The 26,560-nt window shown below is 36.0% G+C and overlaps 1 protein-coding gene across 1 annotated transcript in view; it reads right to left on the minus strand.

Moving 5' to 3' along the window:
• Positions 1-25,649, minus strand: part of TRDN (triadin) — a 79,874-nt gene extending 54,225 nt beyond the window's left edge. The window contains exon 1 of the mRNA XM_077176342.1: positions 25,520-25,649. The gene's annotated coding sequence lies outside the window, so the exon portion shown is untranslated. The remainder of the gene's footprint in view (positions 1-25,519) is intronic.
• Between the last annotated feature and the right edge of the window lie 911 nt (positions 25,650-26,560).

The raw sequence follows: 26,560 nt of genomic DNA on the forward strand, positions 1-26,560 counted from the left end.
CATATTTTAATCAATTTTACTCAGGATTATACTCTGAACAAGTTTTGGAATGTGTGAAAAACTTTTTCAATGTAAGTTTAATGAGAAAAATCACTACATAATATTCATGTACAGGTACAGAGCCCTAGGCATCTTTTCTCTTTTTCTCCCTATGCAGATGTTTTTTTTGGAATCTCATGTACACACTGAAAAAAACAAGAAAATTTAGGATTCTTTGAAGGCTACCTGAGGAAAAACCAAAATTCTTTCAGTAACTGTATCCATTCTCTGCATCCTTCCTCCTGCCAGCCCAAATCAATCAACAACTCTCTGCAGAAGAGAGGTCATTAGGTTTTAGGAATTGTTAGCAACATCTGAATTTTAGCAACAAGTAAATTAACAACAAATGAGTTTATTAATGAATCTGTCTTGTACCCATACCTAAGTCCAAAGAATATATAATATTTTTAATTTTATCACTCTTGCATTCCAAAAAAGAAAAAAAAGCAAGAGAGTTCCTTAGAAACATAATGAATAACCTAAAGGCTTCTCAACCTTAAAGGTTGGTGTAGGGACTCATGTATCTGTGACCTGGATATCAGGTCCCAAACCTGTTTATTGTAAGGGGATAGAGATTTACTATTTGAATTTTCCTATCACACTTCTTCAGACCTCTGAAGAGTAGACAAGATGTTGTAATGAAGACCTCAACAGACCACATGAGTATGAAATTTGGTTCTCTAACTTATCCCAGTGATAAATGCAAGAAGTGATTAGCTGGCTACATTATCTGGCTACAGAAATTGAGCCAATATTTACAATAATTCCTAGAAATAGTCCCCATTGGGAAGTGACATATTCATGTGGCATTTAAAACAAAATTTGAAATTACAGGAAAGTCTGGATTAAAATCTATGCACAAGTAAGTACAGTTCCACACCTTTCCACTCCTACTTGGCAAAAGAAACTATGGAATGCAAATTCAGCTTTTGGGTGTCGGTTATGAAGTTTTCTTGCAAAAATGAGTACTTGAAAAGGAACGTTTTGATGTGTGCACCTAAAAAGGCTATTTGCTTAATTTCCAAACTGTGAGTTTGGAAGTTCCAATTTCTATGTCAATTCTAACTTGAAATGCCATCTAAGTTGTATGATAGCCATGGGAGTATGCATGGAACATATCAAGAAATGCAAGTTTATTAGTTTATTAAAGTACTTTTTTTTGGTGTATATTATAGGGCAGGATATTCTCTTTGCTGGTGTCTGATAATGGTTTTATAAAACTTTTGTGATTTACAGAGAAAGAAGTGGCAGAGTTGTCAACTGATTATTACAACTCAAGGTTTTCCTGTTTCCTACAAAAGATGCTAACTCAATTTTCCATCTGACAGAGTTGATACAAATCCCAAATTAATTTTTTTCAAGTATATATGCCAAACACTCAGTATTATTAATCTTTATATAAAGAAAAGAAAAAAAAATTCACTAAGCAAAAACTTGTGAATAGCACTATAGAACAAATTTCTAATGTGAATATATAATTTTTTTCAGTATAAATTTGCTGAATTATAAAATTTAAAAAAAACTTTTTCTCCATGTCTTTGAAAATGTAAAAATTTATCCATATAAAAAGATATAATCAAGGAAGATATTTTTAGTATGGTCTTTAGGCCTCAGGAAAAAAAAAATTAGATCCATGGTTTAGTTATTAAGTGTCTCAGAGAAGTGTCATCTTAATTTTGAAAATTATTCATGTGAAAGTTTTACTTGTAGGCTAACAGTCCTTTCAATTTTATGAACAGACCTTATTCAGTGACAGATAAAATAAAAATATTCTCCCAATGAAAAGTTTCCTAAAGCAGAAATGAGTTATTTCAAAAATCTATCCATATAGACTATGTCTAAAATATTTCTTTACCCTACTTGCATTAACCTTCTAAACACATAACCCAAACCAGGAAGAATACATTAATTAAAAGCTTATGTGTAGTAGAAATTGTTGTCTACTGAGAGACATATTTTTAAAATTATCTCAGTATAAGGTTCCAAATTCTAGAAAAAAATTCAAACTACACATTCTTGGTCAGAGAATCCTTTATGTTGGAAAAGACCTTTAAGATTATCCAGAGCCCAGCCATTAAGTCTGATGACTGCCAAGGCCATAACTAGACTATGTTCCCTAGTGCCACATCTTTTAAAGGCCTCCAGGAATGGTGACTCCACCATTTCTCTGGGCAACCTGTTCCAGTACTTAACCTCTCTTTCCATGAAGAAATTTTTTCCTAATATCCAACCTAAGTCTCATCTGGCAAAGCTTAAGGCTTTTCCTCTCATCCCATTCCATGTTACTTGGGAGAAGAGACCAAACCCCACCTGGCTACAGCCTCCTTTCAGGTGGATGTCAAGAGCAGTAAGGTCTCCTTTGAGCCTTCTTTTCTGCAGGCTAAATAACCCCCAGTTCCCTCAGATGCTCCTCATAAAGCTTGTGCTCTAGAGTCTTCAACAGCATAGAATGTTGCAAATTTATCAATAATTTTAATTGACTCTCATTGCACTTTTCTAGTCAACATTGGCATAAAAATGAAAAAAAAAAGTGTTGAAATGTCTGAATTCCTCTTTATGGGCGACTCTCTGCCCTATATATGGATGGGTAATCCATTTCCTTATATTTTTGGAATGTGAATTTTTCTGAAGTTCATAGCCCTTGCAATTCCTGTGTCTGCTTTAGAATGTTAGACATAGGGTTCAGCCTAATTTGGCAGTGGAAGACTAATTATCATGTAAGAAGACTTCAACAGAGCAGTCCTCAGAACTCAGTGATTCGAGAAGAAAAACTTTTCACTTGTTTTAATGTCATGATCAGTCCTGAAAGCTTTCATAATGTTAAATTATTGCCTCAGTACAGTTCAAAAGATTTTATGTCAAGTTAAAAAAAAAGCTACTATCTTGAGGAGGCCCCTCAATGTTATTATTGCTAACTGGAACTGAAAGTGAGCTACATCAAGGAAAAATTTTGACCCGGTTGGAATGATAGTTTCCTTATTACCTCCCATGGATTCTACACCAACTAATCTTTAGCATCTGCTGTAACCATGCACAAAGTCATTGCAAAGACATTCAGCCATGCTTCACGAGCTGTAACACATCCCCACATTCTCTGTAGAGCAGATCCATATAGCTCCAGTATTCCTAGCCCACAGTAACAGCAGGTGCTGCAAAGTTTCCACCCAGCTTGAGCGCCTTGCATGAACATCAGACACTTGCAGGACCTCTATAATGTTCCTGGCATCTTGCCTTTGACCATCCTTATTTTGTGCTTTACTCTCTGACTGTTGGTGGGATAGTAGAAGACAAGAACAAAATTGCATATCTATGCCTGAAGTTCAATCATGAAAAGGATATTTATGCATACTTGTCCTAATTTTGTCCCAATGGTTTCCATCCAACAGAAAATTCCTTTTCTTTCATACAGATGAAATAGAGATGGTAGCTGGTATTGTTTCCCAAACGACCTGTCCTGTGTTCACAAGTTTTCTAATTAGGCTCAAACTTGTCCATATAAACACAATGTTCTCCTTTTTACTAAATCTTCACATAGTCTCAATTCATATTCAAATTGTGGAATTCTATTTTGTGTATTTTTATAGATCTTCAAATTTGGATGTAGTTGCCCCTAGTCTTCTAATATTTATTGCCCCTTCAGTTCCCACTTCTTGCAAAGCCATATAATTTTCATTCTGAAAAAAAGAAGCAATGGGAATCTCCTAACTTCTGGCTTTCTACTCCTCTACATTAAGCATAACACAGGCTTCCCATGAATGTAGTTTTCTTCTGGTTTTTTTAAGCTTTTTCTACACTTTCAGCATATGTATAAATTTCCTCAAACATTTCCTGCTTGGATTTTAATACCTAAGCTACTGCTTAGGTACTTCCTAGTTTAAGGAAACTTTCAAGAAATTGTCTGATATTTCTTTAGTATTAGTGCAGCAGTTTCAACTCATAACTTTGCTAGTATAATGCAAAGACATGAGATGTCCTCTGCAGCAGAAGTTGATGGTCCTTTCTAAATTTTTAATAAAGCTTTTGAGAGTGACTTATTCTGCCTACATGTTTGCAAGATTTTGCTGGCTGTTATATTCTAGTCAAAGGCCCATTCATCATCTAACCTTTCTTTATTAATTTCCTTTTCTGTTATATCAATAGAGTGCAGCTTCAGCTGTAATGATGTAACTGCTAATAAATAAAAATGCATACTTTTACATCTATTGAAAATTAACACTTATTTTACAGTCAATATTTCAGCCTTACAGCTTACATTTACTATATTCTTATGGTCATGTAACAGATAATCTTCCTCTCACTAACACAATCCATGCCCCCAGAGCTACAATACATTCACAATGCTATTAAACTCTTGTGGTGGAAGACAAGAAAACAAACAAGATGTATCTATTATAATTGGATGAGTAATAATGAGTAGCATTCACAATGTGAAACAAAGGAAAGCCTAAAGACGTTGTACTAATTACTTTTCTGGGTTTGGTTTGTGGTTTTTTGATTTGGTGGGTTTGGGTTTTTTTTGGTTGGCTGGTTTGTGGTTTTATGTTTGTTTAAGATAGTGCTTTATTTAGACCTTAGGCCAAGTGTTATGTAGGAAGTGTGGAATAAACTCTATAGGATATTATTAAAGAACTTTACTTACATACTGCACAGCATCCTGTGCACTCCTCAGGACCTGAACAGGCAGGGTACTTCTGACAGGTAAGTGGAGGAAAGCTTAAGTGTTTTTATGGTTCTTATATCATTGGAAACTGTGACAATAAGACATCAGTCTCACATACAGCTGAACCTGAACAACAGTTCGGATCAACAGTTTTTATTCATCTTGCTGATCAGGACAGGAGCAGTATTAGTTTTTAAGGGACATGCATGATATATGTGTTATAAGAGAGAACTGTAACATTTTCCCTGACCACAAATAGGCTTGCATAGGTTATGTGGTCTTCACTCCATTTGCAAATGCTCAGGCCTGGAGCATTACAACATAAGAAGTCTCTTTGGTATTTACTCTTCAGAGGGTGCTATTCCCTAGTAAAACACTATGCAAATGGACATAGAAGACCATGAGACATCGAGGGCTTGTTAAAGTCACCATTCCCATGATCAGGTATTGAAAATGTTGATAATAAGTCTGGATCACACACCACCTTTAGTCAGGAGCTACTATTTTCAGGAAGAAGTATAGATTAAAAAGAATTAGATTGCTGAAGCATTTGCAGATTCATATAGTGGATATTTTGGCAGGTAACTTTTATACAGAATAAATTCTTATGATACCTTCAGAAGCATACAGACATTAAAATGATATTTGTACAAGAGATCCACAGAAAATTAATAGTCTGTATGTTTGGAAGTTCACATTATTAATATCTATGTCCAAAAAAAGGTCTTCACGAAATTCTGGTTATAAAATCACTAAACAATAAAATAATTTCCTATTTCCTTATCTTTCCTCTTCATGGTCCTGGCATTTAAGTAAATTGTAAAGCTAAAACAAAAGCTATGTTTCTTCAACCAAAAGTAAATCAGAAAGGTACTCAATGTTAATAAAAGACTCAAAATATGTGCTTTTTCACATAGAATACATACTGTTCTTTTTCAGCTGATGAGACACCACTACAGTTCGAGTTCTAGTCAAAGTGATTCAATCACTGTGAGAATAAAAGGTAATATTTCTATATTTAATGTGGCAGGAAACCCTGATTCTTTCAATTAAAATAATCAAAGGCATGAAAGAAGTAGAAAGATTGAAAGCTACCATAGATAGTCCTGACTATGGCTGAAAACAGGTGAATCTTTTCCAAAACCAGAGTTTCAGCAAATTGCAAGCATGACAACATTCATTAAAGGTCTATGTAAGTGCATCTACTTTTTGAAGACTTATATAATTAGGCAAAGTGAAATTATTCTCTACAAAAACCTTAAAGACAACAAGGATTTTGTTATTAGCAATAGCAACAAAGGCTATTTCAAAAGCATTGACTGGAAATATTCAATGAGTTGACGAATGTAAAAGAGTTTACAGTAAATAGCAAAAATGGAATAAAAATAGGACCAAGATAAGAAAAAAGCTTTGAATGTTATCTTCAAGAATTGGAGTATAGAGAATGCATTCTGTGAAAGCTGAATATATTAGCTGAGTTTTCATTCCCACTAACTTGAACCAGTTCAGTCTATGGGAAGGTGGGTCTCACTTTTATATTCCTTAGAGACCACTGAAAAAAAGAAAATTTTTTTAGTGAGGAAACTACTGAGACAGCTATTATTTTAAAATATGCTTTCAAAAACCTGAAGTTTCTGAATTTTACAATATGCTTCTGCAACCTAAACTTTAAGACCGGGTGCAGTTCTTCAGTGAAGAGCACGAAGTCTGAAGATTTTAACACCTTCATTTCTCTGTCTGCAAAATACACAGGATATTCTGATTTAAAGTGTGTTAATGTAGCTCATGCTTATTTCATATTTACTTAATTAAAGTATACCCTAAAAGAGAAGGAACTTTGGTATTGCTCGGAAGAGAACAGAAGTGAAGAGAAGAACATCATGTACAACCAGGACTTCACAGGCTTTTGTAAACACTCAATTTTTTAGCACATTTTATATATTTTCTTTGTTTTAGTACCCACTACTGTGCAAAAGAAGAAAACCTATTGATGTTTTTTTGGGTTTGTTGCTTGGTTGGATTTTTTTGCAGATCGGAGATTGATTTCTATATTATATAGCAAACTACAAGCCGCTCACCAGGCAACTGAGAAAATGAGTAGTCAGGGTGGGAAGAAAATTTGGAGGATTTTTTAAGGACTTACAAGATATTATTTCACTATTTCTTTCTAATCTTTAACACTGGGACCTAATATTAATCATAACTGTTTTTATGTCCTGTATGCCCACAAGACCCAGAATTCAGACTACTGCAGAATTTTTTTGCAGATGTTGTACAGGAGAAGAGGAAAAGTCTTCCTTCCAGTATTTTTTGCATAAACATAGAAAAACAGGGAGATGTGGAACTGGCTAAAAATTAGATTTCTGGGCTAAAACAGACACATGTTATAAGGTGCTTTTTTGTTCTTACTTAAATAGTTTCACCTGAAGAACAGCTGCTTCCTCCAGTGGGACCAGACCGACACTGGAATTGTTCCAATGCAACCATTGTACATCTGTTTTCAAAAGAAGATGTAATTCATATCTGCCTACCTGGGCATTTTCAGGGGAAGAAGGAGCATCTGGAAGTTAAAATTGTATTTACATTTGAGAAATGCCAAGAATATATAAGCAGCTTGATGAAAGAAAAGAGGGGAAAGTGGCAGAGTCTGCAGATACAAGGAATAAATGATTACAACTTCATGATATTTGCAAATAAATATTCTGCATTCACAGCTCTGAGTGTCTCAATACCATAGAGAGAACAATGGAGAGGGTTAGTTAAAATTTTATATAAATTTTGCAATATCTGAGACAAATTTCTGCTGTGCTGAAAAACTATTTCAGAACATTAAAATTTTTGATATTTGATAATAAACTCAAAAACATGGTAACTACAAGAACTAAGAAGTACTGTGCTGCCTGTTCTGCTTGAAGTAGCACTGGTTTGAGGTGGCAGAAATAAGATTTAATAGACAGGATGATTAATGGGAGTACAAGAGTTGGGGAAAGTGAGGCATGAAGGTGGGTTGGAGAGGTGTGTGCCTGTGGGGAGCACCAGCTCAGCTTCCCGCTTCCTTGAACCTGGGGACATGGGACCACCGCAGCCATCCAGCACTGAAAGGAGAGTCATCCCACTGCAAATGGCTCTGGCAGGGAGTAGTGAGGAATCTCATGGGTCCTGAAGCCTACCAGATGTGGTCATCTCCAGGAGAATGAAGAGTGCAGTAATCACTTTTCTTTTTCTTGTGTTACTCATGTAAAAAGCCCAGTCATTGAGCAGAAAACATAAAGCATGATTTAAATATCAGAACAGCACAAGTAAGCACTAAAAATATTCTCCAGAATCATTTAGGGTTAAGATCTCTGAGATCATTGAGTTCCAACTTTGACTGATCACCACCTTGCCAAATATACCATGGCACTGGTTGCCATGTCCAGTCATTTCTTGAACACCTCCAGGGTGACTCCACCACCTCCCTGAGCAGTCCATTCCAAGGTATTACAATCCTTTTCATGAAGAAATTCCTCCTGAAGTCCAGCTTGTACCTCCCCTGGTACAACTAGAGGCTATCTCTTCTTGACCTGTCACTTGTTGCCTGGGAGAAGAGGCAGAACCCCATCACACTACAATCTCTTTTCAGAAAGAGAGAGATAAGGTCTCCCCAGAACCTCCTTTTTTCTAGACAAGGGAGGGTGCTTTTGGACAGTTGTGTAGTTTAACATTCACTTTAGTAGCACATTGAAGCTTAAAATAATTACAAAAAAAAGTTAATTCTGTTACATATATAGGAAATCAAAGAATATTTACATTATTTTAGAATTTTAATGTAAATACTGTTTCCAACTGCATGAAGTAAAGTCATTAGACCAATGTAGCCCTGACCTAAGCACTACCACAGGGGAAAACAATTAGAGATCCAGTGCCACTTTATAGTCCTGACAGCCTCCACAGATGTGGCTTTATTTCTGATCCATACTTAGAATGACATACTGAAGAGTGGATAGCAGCACTGTTGTAAAAGTTAGCTTTACAACTTCCCTTTTTGTGAAACTGCCCCTAGCATTCACAGTATGAAATGCATTTGCCTATCTTGATTGATCAATTAAACAATGGCAAATATATGCTTAAAAGGAGTTTTTAAGACAAAATCCTAGTTCACATCACTGTTTTCTCTCTATAGTTATAATTATCCTAATTCATTAACACTGGCAAAATTGCTGATTCCCCTTCCCAATGCACTAATATCTGCGTATGCAAACTTTAATTCATATTTAATTTTAATTTTAAATGTATGCTGAAACCTCATCAATATTTGTAGCTAACCTTGCCAAGATTTCCCAAAATTGTATTCTCATATATCTGTAGTGGTTTTCCACATAATTTCCAAAGTTCCTTTCTTTCCAGAGTAACAGTGACCTAGTAAAATTTCCCTTGTGATTGTTCTTATATGAGCTCTGTATAAAGAAAACAACACATCCCTGGACACTTCTGGTTCGATAGGAACTCACAGGCAAAATACAATCAAGTAGTATTACAAAATCTATGGATATCTCCTTCATGACAAATGAAAGGAATAGGCATGGAGCTGTGTCTCTCAGCAGAGGGACACACTGCACTTATGTCTGGAAGGGGAAGAAAGGGAGGGAGTAAGCTGGGAGAGTTTTCACTTCTACTCATCTGGAAATTCATCACTTCTGGTTTGCTAACAGCAGAGTAGAGCGTTACATTCTCCAGAGCATTTCATGTGGTTTCTATGTAATAAATGAATGCAAAATCACAATGTTAGAACAAGAGATGCATTTTAGGATAAGTATACCTCACATAGATTTTGCTTGAGCATCTGATAATAGGGCAGGTTTTGGGGTTTTTTTGCTGGGAAAAAAAAAGCTTGTATTTATTTTTCAGTTGTTGTGCTTCTTACTAAAGTTAAAATTTTATCAAGCATATTTACAGATCAAAAACAAAAACAAAAGGGTTTTGTGCCCTTCCATTTCTGAATCAGCAAAAAAATCGTGTTCTCAGAATTCACTTTCTACTGCAAAATAACATCTTCATGGACTTAATAAAGTGTGAGATAAATTTAGGGTAAAGCAGTAGTTGTTCTGCTCCAACTCATAGGATGCAGTCAGCCATCTAGTCATGGAGCTGGCCCAGACAGGCAGGGTTCAAATTCAACATCTACCACAGATCTTTTGCTATAATAGTGTTATACTAATGCTCATGGTAAAAAAAAAAAGCAAACAACCAAGAAAACCCCAACAAACCAAATCAACAGTAAATATATAAAAGGATTAGTCTAATTTTGGATGCCTCCCTGTAAAATGCTCACATTTTTTACTCCTATCATGAAGGGTGATGCAAAAAACTTCCAGGAAAAAGAGAATTTTAATGTTGTCCTTAGAAAAAGCCATTGAAATTATACTAAATTTTTATGTTGTAGTTGCAGTTTAAATATTGGGATTATAAACCATTATAAACTATATAATTTGAACTGTACCATATACATGGGTTATCACCTCTTTGGGGTGTTAAGGTGTGTCCTATACCAGACGTGTTCATGTACTAATACAGCTGACTTCAGTAAGAGTTTCATGGATAGACAGTCAAAATTAAAATCCTACCTGCCACAGGAGGAAAAGGTCAATGCATAATAAGGACCTTAACATTTGAATAGATGTATTAAATTATGCCTCTAGAAACAGTAAAATTACCAGAAAACTATATTTATGGTAATTGTGTCAATTGTGAGCAGCCTCTCAGCAAAGACTGAAACAAGATTTAGCCTTCCTGACATGCACAGAGAGCCACAACTTAAATCTACATAATGGAATATAGGAAAAAATTGAGCTTATTTACATACCAAAGGAGGCTACAAAGGCTCAGATTCATTGTGCCTTTGACAATTTGACTCCAGGCAAAGGTACAGAGATACTTTTGAAGTTGTGAGAACATAAGCACGTAGAGGGAGTAGCAGGTCTTTACTCATTACATATTTGTAAAGGTTTTTTTAGAACTATCTTTGAAGATACAAAGAGGAGACTTCTCCAGTGAGAAAGTTTTTCTGTGCCTGGCATTTAATAGTTTCCTTTCTTATGGTAAATGCCTTTGCATGGCACCAAGCAGAACTTCTAGACCAGATACAAGATCATACTGTGCTCTCAGACTTATTCTAAAAGAAGGTCAAATCTGCCCCTGGACTCAAGTGAGTCTTATTCAAGACTTTAAGGCACAGCTTTTTCATTCTGATTTGTTAGGATAAAGCTCAGCACTGCCTATGATTTTGAACAACTGAACTGATTTGAGTGAAAGTATAACATAGGTAAGTTTTAGCATATGAACTATTTGGGATAAAAAAAAACCAGGTAACTCCTATGGGTTTTTCTCTTTAGCCTCCTCTACATTGCATGACCTGTTTTGTTAGCTCATCTCTTTTACTCAAAATATAATGAGTCTAAAGAATAATGCAGCTACTTACAGTGTGCTTTATGATTTTGTCTCAATATGTTTTGCATTCAGAGGAGGGGGACAAAAGTAAATCAGAGACAATGAAGAAAAGGAAAGAACATGGGACAACTGTCAGCAGTGTCCTACGGTATTTCTGCTACTTTTTGGTGTCACTATCTCTACCATTAGTCAAAGATTTGGTAGCCATGTGCTTGCTTCACAATTCCCAAAATAGACTTTCTTACATAAATCAAATGTGCTGTAGGGACATATTAGGAAAAAAAAACAGGAGCTAAATCTTTCTGGTCCCTTTTGACCACATAGAACTTAAACACACTCCTACTCAGGAATCTAGAGTCTGAATGGTTTGTTCCAATGCACTGAAGGAAGACATACTATATAAAGGTACAGGGATATGACTAAAATATTAAATATTATAAAAATGTTAAAAGTTGACAAGAGACCATGATAGCAGGATCATATGGATAATAAGCACTGCTGGTTGTCCATAGCTTTAAGCTAAGTGTTTATATGCAGTGACTTTATATCTTACTTCTTTCTTGTCTACTTCATGTACTGTGTGACCAGTCTGGTTTGTCAATGTAAAGCAGCAAGGATATGAAGCCCCCCTGTCTCTGCAACTTCTCTTTGACCATACCTTTGGTTTGCTTTTAAATCAGTAAAAAACTGTGTTCCTCTTTTACACCTCTCTGAAGACATTTCAGTATTATTGCTCAACAATCCTCCTTTTTAAGACCCACTAAAATGAGGCTGCCATAGGGGAATATAGGCAGGGAACAAAATTGCTGATGCTTTTTGAATCATAAAGTAAAGTTTTCTATAAATGTCCTTTTAAAAATGCCCTTTAAAATTAAAAATTAATTTAAGAAAACCCTGTGCTAAGGACCATACTTTCACAATATTACAGTTTTCCATTATTATTTATAGAAATCACATTTATTTAAACAAAACAAAACAAAAAAAAAACAAACTATGATCAAGCCATTACTGTTGTGAAAAGAGTTAAAGAAATCATTGAATTGTTGGAAATCACTGGCTAAGCAAATGCAGTCAAATTAGGGCAGCCTTTTTTTGAGAGTATAGCCTGTTTGCAAATGCAAAGAATCTGTTCCTAATTTCAATTTATTTTACTATTTGTACTCAATTATTATCTTATTTATACCAAGGCCTAATAAGGATTAAAAAAAAAAAAAGTAGATTTTTTCCCCTACCTTTGAATAAACATTACATGAAAGAAAATGAGCTCTCTCAGTTATATATTCTTATATGATGCAGTGGCCAAGAACTTAAATTAGAAATAGCACTATATTTGTTTAATAAATCATTTAACTTATCAAGAGAGCTTATACTTAAAATGAACTTTTCCTATTTAACCCTATTTCTATTATCTAAGTATGTAAATATACACATATAAACAATTTTTAACTGCTGGTTTGTACCATTTTAATTGAATTAAAATTTCCGTCCTAATGAAGCTTGACAGAAACCACAACCAAAAATGAAACAATTATCCAGCAAAAGAGAAATGCACCATTTACCATTCTCCAGCATTAAAAAACAACAACAACAACAAAAAACCCCAGTATGAAAAAGCTAAGAATCAAGATAAAGGACTCCCAAAATATAGAATATTTTATTAGACAGATAATTAGGGTATATTTTTCTCTAAAAGGCAAAAATTTAGTGAGAAGGGCTGTATTCAGTTGCCATATTGGTTGCTTTTTGGAAAAAGAATGATAGATGACATTTGCAAAAATCTTGAAAATTGCTATTTTGAAATCCAGGTTTCTTGTTTGTTGATTTAAATCATGACTGAAATTGGCAATCTAAAAGTCCTTCCAATCATTTGGATTTAAAGCAAATCTATTAAAAGTAAGCATCTACTACTGTAATATGGTTTACCTGGTAAAATTTGTAGTTTGCATTAGTTCAATCTTTTTAAACAGAGAAGAAACTAGTGACTGTCATCATCAGAAAGGAAAAAGCTTTTCATTTCTGTAAGTGGATGAGCTGCTTCAAATGGGGTAACTCTGATTTGTTTCTCTCTCCTCAGTATGTCCTGAACTGAAGCCAGACCTGTATTATGAAATGTTTTAAAGTAAAACAGTTTCTGCTTTCCAGAACTGAGCAGTAAAAAGAGAGTAAATCTGCCTCTTACTCAGTATTTATATTGCAGTCAGTGGGTGAAAATACTCAAAATATTTCTAGACTAGATTTTTTTTTTTCAATGTTTAGGTCTCTGAAACTATAGGTTGAGACTTCTGAGAATGTAAGTAGTTGCACAGATTTCATATTTAGGTCAGTGGTAACTGATTTTCCCAATTACTTGAAAACACTAGTAGGATTTTAAAATCATTTCTCAATATATAAGTAACATTAAAATATGCTCCAAATACTTAAGATCACAAGGTTCTTTGTGATCTTTCAAAAAAATTGAATAAATATTCAGACCTACAGTCCAGCTGTTTGTCCACAACAGGAGTTAACTGAACACACAGAGTTTTAGCCTGTTGTGTACTAACACAATGCATTAGCTTGGCTCTCTGGTTAATAGGTTTTCAGTCTTCCTGTTCTCCAGAGCTAAAACCCTGACTGGTTTATAGGTTTTCAGCCTTACTGCTCTGCAGAGCTAAACCCCTGACTCTCTGAGGGGCTACCTAAAGTAATGAATTGTGTGTAAGAGTTGTACCAACTGAAGGTGCATAAATACTGTATCAGCTTTGAGTACAGTTGTCCACAAATTCTTCAAGTCAAGCTAACCACGCTTGCCTCAACAGGCTATGTATGAGAAAACACCAAGGCTGAAGCCAAAACAGAATGGTTGTACAGGCCCACAGTCACAGGAGAATACAATATTTAAGGAATTTCCGTAAGAATTTGGACCTATTGTTCTCCACAAAGATTTTTTCACAGGTAGACCTGGGTTTTCTGACTTTTGTTTTTTTTTACTTTGTGTAGTTAGGCTTTTGATTTTACCTGGTTGTTCTGAACTAGAACAGACAGATTCCTAAAAAAAAAAAAAGCAAAAATTGTTGTATTTTCCTTACCCTGCTGGAATAGGTATACTATCGTCTTCCTCATCAACGTTGAAAGGCAGAGAAAGAAGGCATCTTTTCATTTTGAAAATTTGCTAGGTGCAAATATATTCTATATAAACATCCTAGCTCCAAGCATAAACAGCATTAAGAAAGGAGGGTAAGAAACACCTCTTATGCCTTTAGTCATCAAAATGAATCATCTAATCCAATTTATTCATCTAGGCCTCTGTTGCTGTCAGCACAACTGGCACATCTAGCAGCAACTCATGAATTACCATGAGAAGTAGCTATCTGCCTCTTGCTTCTAGTGTGCCTTCATTAAACATTTTGCCAATTGAATACCTCTGTTAGCTTCTGACCATCACACTCATGAAATAATTGGGATTTTATCCTCTGGCTCTTATGTGTTATTTCTCATACAGTAGTATTTTCATGTCTGTTAATCTTCAAGCATACACATCTTTTTGCCTTTTGAAATGATTCACATCTTAAAACTTTTCATAGTTATCCAATAGCCTGAGAAAAGGGCTGAAATGCAGAAGCTAATTTTGATTTTGTCACTGACAAGCTGTGTGTAGCCTTGGGGCTAGCCTGTCTCCTTGCAGCCTGCTCCCAGACAGAGGAAATATGTAGTTGCACAGCTCTCAGCAGCAAAATAAGGACCAAACTGTGACTCATTGTCACATTTCTATTTGACTCCTGCTTCTCTCTTGCTCCACTGGGGAAATAAGTTGTGGCAGACAAACAGCTGGCACAGAAACCTTGTCTTTCTCCTCTCCTCACCTTCCTGGATTAGATCAGTGCACAGTCTCCAGAGCATTGCAGCAAGCAGAGCTGAGTCTCTGTTCATTCTTCCCTGTGTGGGAGGATGAAGTGTCAGGGGATGCCCATCAACCTTGCACTGTGACCTGCAGGAGATTGGGCAAGAAAGGACCAGCTATAGGGCTGGTGCTGGAGCTGTTGTGCACACACAGATTAAGCTGTACATTGGCAGAAGCCATTTCTCAGAGGTGTCAGCCTTTTGCTGTTCGTGTTTCAGTGGTGGCAGCTCCAACTACATCTGCCACTGAGTCCAGTCCAATCCCTGTGTTCATAGACACAGTGGAGTAGCATAGTTTGAGACTCATGGCTTTTTAGACAAAGCCTTAAGTGGACCCCAGAAAAGATTCTGGCTGCTACAAGAATACTCAGTAACTGCTTAAATGTAATAATAACAAGAGCAATAATTACTATTAATTTTAATAATATGACTAATAGTAACAATATTATTAGATCCTGAGAGTATAGCAAAGACAGAGTACTTATTCCCTGTACTGAGTCTTTGTACTTTTTTTTAATACAATTTTAAGGACTTCCACTTTTTAATAGTACATTTCTGTGATGGCAATGACATGTAATAGGAGGATGCTGAAGATAATCCTTTGGAATCTTCTCCTAAATACTTGACAGCTGGAGACATAGGTCCTGCCAACTTTCTAAGGACATTTATGAATTGCTGTCTTCAGGGATCTCATTTTGTCTTTCACAGTGTACATTTCACCCGTATTTCTACAACTGACAATTTGTAGCTGTGTGAAAGAACAAGTAGCACATGTGGGTTTTGGTGCAAGTAGGCAGTGCATTGGCTACATATTTAAGTTACTTGATCTCACTGTCATTATCATGTTGTTGACCTAAAAGAGCTCCCCATTGCCTCTGTTCATCTCTGAATAGATTGTTGTCAGAAAGAGAACCCTGAGATGTGCACCAGCACACCCTGCCAGGCCTGGGCCAAATCTCTAAACCAGCAACCACACTGTCTCCTGCATCACTGTTCTGCCCTGCTCTCTGGTGTGTCAGGATGGTACCCACAAAGGCAGGGAGCCCAAGAGTCTGGCTCTGTGACTGACAGTGGAAAAAAAGTTATAAATACCTATTGCAACGAGCAAGTGGTTTAGTCCTAGCAAAGTCATGAAGAGCCCAGCAAATCATGGGCTGGGAGGTAGTATGGAAAACAAGATAAATTGTGAAAACAAAATAAATTGTGTGAAGTAGCAGGTAGTTGAATAGCTTTTTGTTTATCCAAGCTATACGTTGCTGAAGTTTATATCTGAACTTTCAGGTTGTGAGTGCCAATACTAGCCCCAGAGGAAAACAAACTGCAGTGAAACATTAGCTTCAGGCTGAATTCTTACTTTTTGCCATAAATAAAATTTCCATCTCGTGGATACAGTGTTTAAAAATCAGTCAATCACTACAAGTGTATTCCAAGTACATGAAAACAAAATAAAACTAAGGCAAATATAACTAAACTAATTATATAGTTTATTTCCCTGTCACATGGAAGGTCAGCTTACTGGGGAGCTGGTGCTCATTAGCATTTAAGTCTATGCTTTGTATAAAAAGCCCCACAGAACACACACACTGTTACAGCTGTAAAAACACTCCTGTAAAAACACTACAAATGAAATTTAAAAAAATTCAGACCCTACTTTCCTTCATTCAATGGTCTTTTGTTTCATTCTAGAGTCTATAATTTTCTTTCTTTAATAAGATAAATGACTGAAAAGTCAGACTGGTTGTAAAGTCTTATATTTTTTGCCATTAATTTTGGACCAAAAATCTTGCTAATTTGGTTGTTTCACAGATTTGCCTCATAACAGCTAGAAAATAAACAATGTTTCCAACAAACCTTTTTAAGAATATCTAAATAAACCAGTGTTAGTATTTGGGTTAGGGCTGTCAGGCTGAGCCACCTGTTTTGGCAGTACTTGCATCCAGAAGTAAATTATAGATCAGTCCAATTGCTGATTAAAAAATCACATTGCTTCCCTGATGTGGCTAACCAGACATCAAGCAAGGATTGTACTACTTGACACAGTCCTAACATTAGCCCTTAAGAAGGAACAGGATCACTTTCTAATAGCACTTAATGCAGATCTTCTTACAAGTATGAACAATAAAAAATGGAAGATGAAAACAGCATCTTTCATGCACTGAAACACCACATAATCTTGAGAAGCAGAATAAAGTAAATCTCAGAAGACTGTTTAAAAGCATTTTTTGTATTTTTGTCATTATTAAATTCAAATAAAGAGTGGAAAAAAAAAGATGGAGTAAAATTCAACTAAAATATTCAGTATTAAAGAGGGTTGCATTTTAAATATATCCCTCCTTCTGACTTCAGCTGATAAAATATTGTTATGCATCTAAAATGTACTTTAAATATGAATGGTCAGGAAATATTAAAGTACATGAAACATTCACATTTTAGAATACGTATTTATTGGTTAATACAATTGCTTTTCATTTTTGCAGGCCAACATCGTGCATATTTATTTCAGCACAATTTTCACTGACTCCCTTAGAAGTCTACCTAAATAAGGATAACAGAGGGGTTTTTTACCTTTTACCCTTCAGTAACTTCACGTACACTTCAAAAATACTCTATGCTCCCTATGGAAAAATCAGGGCAAACAAATTAAGCTGTTCTGACTCTGGTAAATCTCTGATTATAAGGGACTACCAAAGCTTTTTTCTGAGCAAAGGTTTGAGAATAGAACCCTGAACTTCAGACATTCCCTGTTTGTGTCACTCTGATGGAGGTGCCTAAATAATGGTGTTCTGCAAATGAAACTAAGGTTATTTTTAGAGGTGTACAGAGAACTTGTTTCAGTAACTGGTAAAAACTCAGGCTACAAGAGTAAAAAAGTAAAAGAGAAAAGAAAAAACAGGAAAGAAAAATAGAAAGGAATGCAGAAAACAAAATTAAATTATCCTGGAGTGAAAACATTATTTGCTAAGAACAACAAATCATTTTGACAGGCCAGTTCACTTATACTGTTAAATCACATATCATTTTTTGTTAATTATATTTGAAAGGAGTTACTGTACCTTCTGCTGTTATCTCGGCCATGATGATGGTAAGAGATATTCTCTTTAAAAGGTCAAGATTTACTGTGGCAGCTTAGATAGTACTTCTGGGTTGCTGACTCTCGCAGGACTTGCAGAATGAGAAGGAGGGAGGTCCTCTGCTTTTTCTAATTGTGTTCTTTCTTCTTTTATGCTCTCTGAAATGTCTGTTTCCTCTGCAGACTTGGCCTCCCAGAACAACCCAAGGCCTTCCAGAGGCAACACTTAAAGCTCAGTCTAAAGTATCAGCTTCTAACAAAAATAGCCATGCCTCAGAGTGAACCTTCAGCACGTTTGTCTAATATCCTCAGAAACATGCACACCAGAAATAAAATGTAAAAAAACCACAGCTCTAAACAGGACAGGAATGCATGGAGAGGCAACAAAAATCAATAGAACTGGGAAAGAACTGTTCAATGCTCCTACAGCCTTGCTAGCATAATTGCAGTTCTTTGGGGGGTATGTCAGGAAACATGAAATATAGAGTTCAAAGTAACCTTATCCATCCCAGTACAACTTTATTCTTAGCACACTCAGTGCTTAGCACATTCTTCCTGGCCTTATATGGCTTGGGGAGGGTCCTATGAAGCTCACCGCTGACTAAGGGGGAGGGTAAATTTAGGTGATTTTCTCCACTTAGACTCTGAGCTGCAGTTCAGAACCAATTAAGACACCAATTTGAACCAATAAAATTGGCTTGGATTTTTTTGTTTGATACTTTTCTGATTTGTTGTGATTATCACATATACCTGTGAAGCTCATCTAAGTACTACAGAACACTGTTAAAATTTTAATAATAATATTTTATATAGTCTAGATACATGAAGGCAATATGTAAAAATATTAAGTAGACAAGGTTTGATTTTCTGGGTCTGATTCATGGAAATATTTAGGTAGCTCAAAAATTCCATGATTTTTAAAAAGATTTTATAAAACTGAAAGCAAGTGGATTCTTAAAAGCATTTAGAGAAAGTAAAATATTAACAATTCAGATAAGAACAATTATTTTAAAACCTGAGCAATCTTTTCCTTGGACTGCTTGCAATTCCACAGCTGTAGAATTATGTATGTGGTCAATAGGTTGAAAATGAAATTAGCAGAAAAGTGCCCTCAAGCCAGCATACCTTTACGTAAATGTCATCGTCACATGAAACCAGAAACCACCTTTAACAGCTCTTGCTTGGGAACCTATAGTCACCTTGTCTCTGCTACACGAGCTGGCATTTACACTTCTCATCTTCCCCCCCAGGAGATTGGCACCTGGCTCTGTGGCAAAGTGTGGGGAAAGGAATCTATTTATCCAATGCACAAGATGCAGAAGCAAAGGTTCATTGAACAGCAAAATCACCACCAGGTTTTTTCTCTTCCCTCTACTCTTAACACATTTCATACCTGCCACCTGTCTGAAATTGGTAGCTTTTTCTAGCCAAAGCTTGCAATCAGTGCTTGAGCCTCTTCTTTAGCTCTACTAACCTAGTATTTTGCACTGACAAGGTTTGATTACTTGATGCTAAGTACTCAGTGTTTTTCTGATCATCCCTCTAGCCCTCTGTTTGCTCCTTTAGCCTGTTCTTCAGTAGATCCTCCTTACAAGGCTGATAAAGAGATTTTATGTAAAACCTTATTTCTTCAAAAATACTCTTTCATGAGTACCAGAATGGTCTGAGGAGTCACATTCACATATCAGCAAAGCAGCTGCCACAAAAAGTCAGTGGTTAGTAAAGGATGATACTAAGGCAAATATCTTGTTCTCCTTAATTATATCTCTTCTGCTGAAGCAGTTACATTTTATATGAACAGTTAAATATTTGGGGTCACCTATGTTTTGACAGCTTTACTACTTGCTTAAGATGTGAGATAAATCATCTGAATACCTGAAGGACAGAGCTAATCAATCCTGAGAAGTCAGGATTTTTTTCATTTGTATTCCTATTCAAATTCAAAAAAATAATACAGTCTTCATTTTGGAACATGAGGAGAGAGACAAATGGGGAAAAATTAACATCTGAATCTTTTCTTGTTTTATGTAGCAAGAGCCTGAGATTGTGGACTATGCCCAGACATAGGTGTTTGTATAACTAACTATATGTGCATGATTGCCTGTCCCTCACCACTTTACATTGCAGCTCCTACCACCTGCCCTCCTTCCCCCACACCTTACTCCCTTGTTATTATTTATGCTTACCCTCAATCACGGGCTGTTGTTCTGAAATCAAAATATAAGAGTAGAAGAAGTGAGAGAATCCAATTTGAAACCAATTTTCCACAACATCAGCCCAGTGGCCAGAAAGATAAGTGGTTGGTACCCTCTCATACCCTCCCTTGTATGCACAAAATATTCATTCTGGGAAGCAGGCTAAAGATGACATATGCACCAATATCTTACATATCTGTATATATATATGTATGCACATCTTACACATATATATGTGTATATACTTATACACACATAAAGTGTGGCTTTAGGCAAATTAATTGGAAGTTATGCAGTTGCTCCCTTTAAGGAGGAAAAAGTCAAGGGATCTGAATGTCATATTTACTAGAAATAATCACAGCCTTTGTGAAAATACACAGAACTAAAATAAAAGAAGTTATGTGTGTGTGCATATATGTTGAATCTGAAAAACAAACATTGCCATCTGGAAATGATAAAGAATATCACATTTATTCTTTAGAAGTCTAAGCAACCGAAAAATCTGAAAATTTTTTAAGGGCAAGTTCAAAGTTTTTTTAAAATCGAATCTTTAGCTCCTGATTCAATTTAGGAGTTTCTTTTAAACTTAATCTGTGAAACTCAGAGTATGCAGAAAGTGCAAAATTTATATGAATCTTCATGCAACAAAGTAAACATATTTTCCTGGCCTAGTTTATATGTTGACAATTTCATTTTAATGGGAACCTTTTCTGCCTAACCTGACCAGAAATATTCTTTTGTAAGATGGCCTCTCTCTCTCCTTGCTCCTCAAACAACATGGAAAATGAAAAATCTAAAACTGCTCTGGTTCTTGGAAGTGATATCTAAACCTGGACATACACAAGTTTCTCATAATTTCCTCTGATTATGCCTTGGGCACAATGAGAAAATGCTCTTGCCTCAAGTTAGCAATAAATATCCTGCTCCTGCTCACAGGGGTTACATGGTAAATGAACTGTCCTGGGATCAGTTCTCACGTTCAGTGGTGGGAACGGAGGGAGGGAAGTGTAGAAACAGCTACACCCTCACACCAGATTTCTCAGATACACAAGTCTGTGTTAGACAAAATAAAATGACAGTTCTCTTTTCTCTATAGTTGCCTGGATAGGGAAAAAAGTGACAATACTAGGAAGAGGAGAGAAGGACGTACCGTATGCTGCTACTAATGTCTGCATGTAGCCACATGCCTTGATCTCAGATAATTCATATTTCACTTAGAACCATAACTGATGGAACAAAGTAAAGCAATTATTTGAGCAATTTTTTAGGAAAATGCCAGAGGTTTACTATTTGTCAGATTCTAATGCAAACCCCTGCTTATTAGTGAAAAGTTTGGTTGTTCATATAATCAAAGTAGAAATATACAAATACTTTATGAGCTCATTTTTGGGTTGTCTTGATGATATTAAAAAGGGAATTAGGAGAGACAACAGTTCACATGAAATTATGAGGTAAAGAGAGGAGAGACTTTGATACTAATATAACAAGGTATTGGAGGAATTGAGTATAACAGTCATTCAACAAGAAAATGCAGGGCAATATTTGAGTTGTCTACTAATATGTTACTGATGAATTCTCAGAGTTCAGTCCTACTGAGAATCAAACTCTTCATAAGAAAAAGAGGTTTGTATCCCAGTGCATGCTCAGAAGCACAGCTGGGTCAAGGAAAGGAAACTTAAATTTAACTCTGATACACTCAATGATATCCCCAGATCACATGGGAGTAGGTTGTTATCAAAAACATCCAGCAATCAACTGATAAGAACTAAATATAAGATGAAAGTATAATGCCAAGGAGAGGGTGAATGGTACTGAATCTAGTGAGTAACAAAGACATATGCAGAAGCAAATATAGGATTAGAGTCATGTCTGCCAACTGAGCTTTGATGTGCATATGAAGCTGGTTTGCCCTGAAACAGACTTTTACTTTTTATGCTTTATTTTTGTTTAGGAATACTGTTACTTCTAGATGAGATTTTCATTCAGCCCCACTAGTAATGCCATGTTTTCCAGTGTGAATAGGAACACACACTCTGGTGCCTTTGAAGTCTTGATCAGTCAAAGATCTAGCTGTGACTTTCTATGGACCATTAGACAACTCTCAAGTAATTTTTTTCCATGTGTGATTGATATTTCATAATTAATGGTTGCAAGATTTTTTGAATCAACATGACAAAAAATATAGGCATATTCTGGATATTCTGAAGCATACATAAAATACAAATCCAAGCAAGACCTTGGTATCACATCTGACCTAGGTTAAATCTTGGCACAAATATATTTGTCTCATAAATCAATTTGAACCATTTTTCAGAGAATTGCATACATACTACCTTTTAACAAGTTTCCTACATTTAATGTGAACTACTGACAGACAGATAAGGAGCTCTGTCCCTGTAGGCTGACTGGTCTGAATGCAAATCAGCCTCTGCCTGGGGACAGCTGACAAGCACACTGGGGTCACATCACCTTGGCACTCTGAGCTCATTAAAGGACACTTCCAAAGCTATATGATAGAAACACAGCAGTTACAAAAGAAAACATATATGACACTGACTATTCTGCTTTACTATGGATGATATCACTCTTAGTCATTGTACTGCAAAACTGCTGAAGTAGCTTCAGTCAAGGTGTGTGAATAATGAACATTTTCTAACATCCAAGAAGGCCAACTGATTGTAAAACTATTTCCAGGAAACAAGCACATCCTACTTAGTCTTCTTGCAAGCTGGCCAAGTAGGCAATCTATGGCAGGAAATCAGACTAAAGCAGCCCCCTAGCTAAGGAGATTTGCATGTTTTCAGTGTTCTTTGCTTTCACTATCAAATTATATATTACTATATAATAAAAATTATATTATATTACTATATTACTTATATAACTTATATAACTTATATTACTATAAGCTGGGTTCAGGGAGGGCATTTATTGCAGTATGTCAAGGTAGACTGCATTTGGATGACCTTTAGCAGCTCCATGTAACACGCTTTTCCTTTTTCTTTGATTATTGCTATTCTTATTGTGTATTGTTTTATTAGCACCTATGTGTCTTTACTTTTACATCTGGAAAATTACTCAGAAACAGGCAAGTTCTATGACTCTGAAAAAGAGATATCTGGAGCTGAACCTTTTTAAGAAACAATGACAAAAAGTACACTATAATCATCTTTTTTTTCAGGACAATCTCTATCCAAGCTTGACCATGGACAGAACATAGAAAGTTGATTATTAGAGATAGGGATTGGCTCTGACACAACATGAATTTCCCCTGTCAAATACTGATTGAGAACTGTTCAAAAATACCAAAGTATTTGGTGATTGGAAAAAATGTCCTTGCAAAGCAAGGTGACTTCAGTTCCCATGACTTTCTTTGAGAACAGGAATTTTCTGAAAAAATTCACTGACTTTTAAAAAAATTTATTTGAAACCAAGTTTTTATGTTGAAAGAACAAGATTCTGAAATATATCACACAGAAATACCTAGACAAAGCGCAAAATGGCTCCTGAACTTCAAATTTCCAACCCAGCTCCAAATTTCCAGTAATACATTGTAAATTTTCTTCACATCTTAGACTTATGAAACGTCTCAATAGAAATCTGCATTTAGTGGGTTTTTTCCAGATATGACCATAGTCAAGCATGTTGCCAAAAACAGATGGAGAGAAAGAAAATTTTGAACAAAAGTCTGACGTGAAAAGACAAAGACAAATAAATGTTTTCATGCCAAGTACATGAGGACAAAAACATGGAGTAAAACTAAGTATCAAGTATCTTCAGTAATGTGAACCCTTTTTGGGATGGTTTAAACCATCTGCTCAGGCTGACCTTCACAGCCAATGGGAAATCTTCCTTTCTATTTAATAGCTTACTCTTCTTCTTGATATGGTACATTATGTACCACATGTTCTTAGACACATGGCTAGACAAAGGCTAGACTGGACCTCCCCTAGTCACATTGCCAAAGTATTTACCTTGTAAATAAAGCCAGTCAAAGTGTCAGGAGATCCATCTGGATTTTGGCACTTGCATACTTTGAGAGCTGACACTCAGTATCTAGGAACAGTGAATTAAAAGTCATTTTCAAGCACTTTTTGTCCTGGACATCTCTGTGTGCAATACAGCTGCAGGTCTAAGAGGGGTTTTGCTGAGAGTTTGTGTCTCCTGCGTTTTGTGTTTGTTTGGGTGTTTTTTGAACATCATGTTTTTCTGCTATTCCCAGGATCCTTTTTGCCCAGGGACATCAGGACCTGCTTGAGTTATGCATTTCCACAGACACAACACATATCAACTCCTGGCAGTGGAGAAATAATTTTCTAATGAAATTAAAGTCCTGCAGATGAATTAACTCTCTGTGTGCCACAGTCACCCATCTGGCAGTACAGAAACATATGACGCAAAATGCTGAAGAAAAAATTGAATCTGTTATTTGTCACAAATATACAGAGAGACAGATAGAGAACAAAGGAGAAAAAATATAAAGCACACAAAGTATTTCAGCAATTATCATCTCTAAGAAAGAAATAACATGAAAGAAACCAGATTTATAAAAACTTTGTTTCTACAACAGCCATAATTTTTCTTTGTGCTTCCTCTTTCTTTCGCCTACATTCTAGTCACAGTCTTAGAGAGATCAAAGCTGGAATTGCAGATGAAGAACCCAATTTTTTATTATTACTACTACTACTATTATTATTATTATTATTATTATTATTATTATTATTATTATTATTATTATTATCATCACTATTTAAAAAGAAAATCTAATCTGGGAGCTTTTTCATTAGGCAGTTTAGTTTCTTTACAGAGTAGAAATGGAAGACATGAATTAGTAAATTCAACCTTGTCAGTGCTGACAGCTGTGACTGCACTGAAAAAAGTATGTCTAAAAATTAAAAGATCTTTTAGAAGGAAATACAATTTTGAGCATTGATGTCTTTACAACTCATCAGAGCACATATATTTCAATTTTCCTTCAACAATACACCACCATTTGTCATTGTCAATCCTTTTAGATTCCTGTCCAAGCTCCAACACAAGTCCATAGTCGACTTCCTAAGGCAAAACAAAAAGAATATTTCTCTGCAAAGCATTTACTGAAAAGAATTGCTAGGTCTTTCTTTCTCCTCTCCAGAAACCCTGAAAGAGCAGAACACAAATAGACCAAATATAGAGGACTACAGTGATCCTTAAAGGACAGCTACACCATTTCTTTTCCCAAATTCCCAGTTTAAATGAAAATAAAAGCATTACCCCAGAGGCACCAAGTAGAAGCTCCTCAGCTGCGTCCCCAGAGCTCAGAAGGCAAGGCAAGGGCACTGGGGACTTTTGGAAGCTCCCGGATGCATTCCCAGGGCCTGAGGAAAGCGTGCAGCGCTGGTACAGCTGGCACAAAGCGCAGCTGCCAAGGAGCTGTTGGCAGGTGCTCCCTGCGGGGTGGAGGGGCCGTGCAGCCAGTACCGGCAGGGCAGCACGTCCGGCTCTTGTGCAAGCCTAAAACAATCCAGACCGGGACGCAAATATGCTCTGGAGGATCTGGCCTCCAGTATAAGGGTTTGGGCTTGAGATCATTTTCTGGGTCTTGGAAGTAATTATAACTGTACTTGTGGTTTTTTTAAATTCACAGGCAGTCTGTGAAGTGGACGTTTGGCTATAAAATCCTATTTTATGTGCCTTGTACCTTAAAGATTTTCCCCTCTGGTCACCCCTGCCTATTCCACTTTCTTTAGCTAACTGTAAAGTTCAGGGTTTTGTGCAAATTCATGTCAGATTTTTATGAAGAAAAGGTAGCTTGATTATTTGGATTCTGCGTCACCTAACAATGTTGTCTTATGATGAACAAGAAAAAAACATGTTTATTGTTTCAGACAATTGAGAAAGGGATTTTGCTTTTGTTGTATTGTGGGTTTGTGCATTTTTTTCCTTAAGAGAGGGAAAGCAGATTGGCTTATAGAAAGCCAGAAGAAAGATTGGCTTATAGTCAATCCCTCAAGAAGGCAGATATAACAATATTTCTATTTTCCACATTTTCAGAGTAACAACAAAAAAGACATTATTTGTTCTACAAATAAGAAACAGAGCATGACAGCTGAATGGGGCAAACCTTGGGTTCAGCTGCAGAAATAACAAAGTCCACACAACATCAGATACACAAACACAGGACTGGAAGTACAATCCACCAGAACATGCATTTTGCACAATCAACCAGAACATACACTTTTCACACGTCACCAAACTTGAGCTAATGTTCAAAATCATGTTTGTGACCCATATACAGCAAAGAGGTGCCTGACA

The sequence above is a fragment of the Agelaius phoeniceus genome, chromosome 3 (assembly GCF_051311805.1).
Source record: "Agelaius phoeniceus isolate bAgePho1 chromosome 3, bAgePho1.hap1, whole genome shotgun sequence".
In the NCBI taxonomy this organism is placed as follows: domain Eukaryota; kingdom Metazoa; phylum Chordata; class Aves; order Passeriformes; family Icteridae; genus Agelaius; species Agelaius phoeniceus.